Below are 1,974 nucleotides of genomic sequence, written 5' to 3'. Positions count from 1 at the left end.
AAAGTGTCTTTTAATTTCATGGCTGCAGTCACCATCTGAAGTGATTTTGGAACCCAAGAAAAGAAAGTCTATCACTGTTTCCATTGCTTCCTCATCTATTTGCCATGAAGTGATGGGACCAGATGCCATGATCTTTGTTTTTTTGAATGTTGAATTTTAAGCCAGCTTTTTCACTCTCTTCTTTCATATTCATCAAGAAGCTCTTTAATTCCTCTTTGCTTTCTGCCATAAGGGTGGTGTCGTCTTATTGATATTTTTCCCGGCAATCCTGATTCCAGCTTGTGCTTCATCCAGCCTGGCATTTTGCATGATGTACTCTGCATATAAGTTACATAAGCAAGGTGACAATATACAGCCTTAATGTACTTCTTTCCCAATTTGGAACCGGTCTGTTGTTCCATGTCTGGTTCTAACTGTTGCTTCCTGACCTGCATACAGATTTCTCAAGAAGCAGGTCAGGTGGTCTGGTATTCCCATCTCTTTCAGAATTTTCCACAGTTTGTTATGGTACACACAGTCAAAGGCTTTGACATAGTCAATAAAGAAGTAGATGTTTTTCTGGAACTCTCTTGCTTTTTCTATGATGTAATGGATGTTAGCAATTCTATCTCTGGTTCCTCTGCCTTTTATAAATCCATCTTGAATATCTGGAAGTTCTTGGTTCATGTACTATTGAAGCCTGGCTTAGAGAATGTTGAGCATTACTCTGCTAGCTTGTGAGATGAATGCAATTGTGTGGTAGTTTGAGCATTCTTTGGCATTGCCTTTCTTTGGGATTGGAATGAAAACGGACCTTTTCCAGTCCTGTGGCCACTGCTGAGTTTTCCAAATTTGCTGTTATACTGAGTGTGGCACTTTCACAGCATCATCTTTTAGGATTTGAAATAGCTCAACTGGAATTCCGTCACCTCCACTAGGTTTGTTCTTAGTGATACTTCCTAAGGCCCATTTGACTTATTCCAGGATCACTCTAGGTGAGTGATCATACCATTGTGGGTATCTGGGTCTTCAAGTTCTTCTTGTGCAGTCCTTCTGTGTATATTCTCACCATCTCTTTTTAATATCTTCTGCTTCTGTTAGGTCCATACCATTTCTGCCCTTTATTGAGCCCGTCTTTGCATGAAATGTTCCTTTCGTATCTCTAATTTTCTTGAAGAGATCTCTAGTCTTTCCTATTCTGTTGTTTTCCTCTATTTCTTTTTATGAGAACCCCATGAATAGGATGAGTGGGCTAGGGTATACAGAGAATAGATTTTTTTAAAGTTTGTTTTTAATGGAAGGATAATTGTTTTATAATATTGTGTTGGTTTCTGCTGTACATCAACATAAATCAGCTGTAGGTATACATATGTCCTCTCCCTGTTGAGCCTCCCTCCCACCCCGACCCCATGTTACCCCTCTGGGTTGTCACGGAGCACTGGTTTGAGTCCCCTGAGTCAGACAGCAAACTCCCGCTGGCTCTGTTTCCCATACGCAAGTGCACGTGTTTCCATGCTGCTCTCTCCATTCGTCCACGCTCTGCTGCCCCCGCTGTGTCCACAGGTCTGTTCTCTATGTCTGCATCTCCACTGCTGCCCTGCAAATAGGCTCACCAGTACTACTAGAGTGGGTTGCCATCCCCTTCTCCAGGGGATCTTCCCAACCCAGGAATCAAACCCTGATCTCCTGCACTGCAGGAGGATTCTTTACCGTCTGAGCCACCAGGAAAGCCTTTAGATTCCATATATATGTGTTGATACATGGTGTTTGTTTTTCTTTCTGACTTACTTCACTATGTTATAATAGACTCTAGGCTCATCCACCTCATTGGAACTGATTCAAGTGCATTCCTTTGCATGGCTGAGTAAAATTCTGTTGTGTATATATATATATACACATATATATACTGTAGCTTCTTTATCCATTCATCTGTTGATGTATATCTAGGTTGGTTCCATGTCCTAGCTATTGTAAATAGTGCTGCAATGAACACTA

This window comes from Capra hircus, chromosome 3, assembly GCF_001704415.2.
Source record: "Capra hircus breed San Clemente chromosome 3, ASM170441v1, whole genome shotgun sequence".
NCBI classification, from domain to species: domain Eukaryota; kingdom Metazoa; phylum Chordata; class Mammalia; order Artiodactyla; family Bovidae; genus Capra; species Capra hircus.
The sequence above is the reverse complement of the archived record's forward strand: the minus strand, read 5'-3'. Positions refer to the sequence as shown.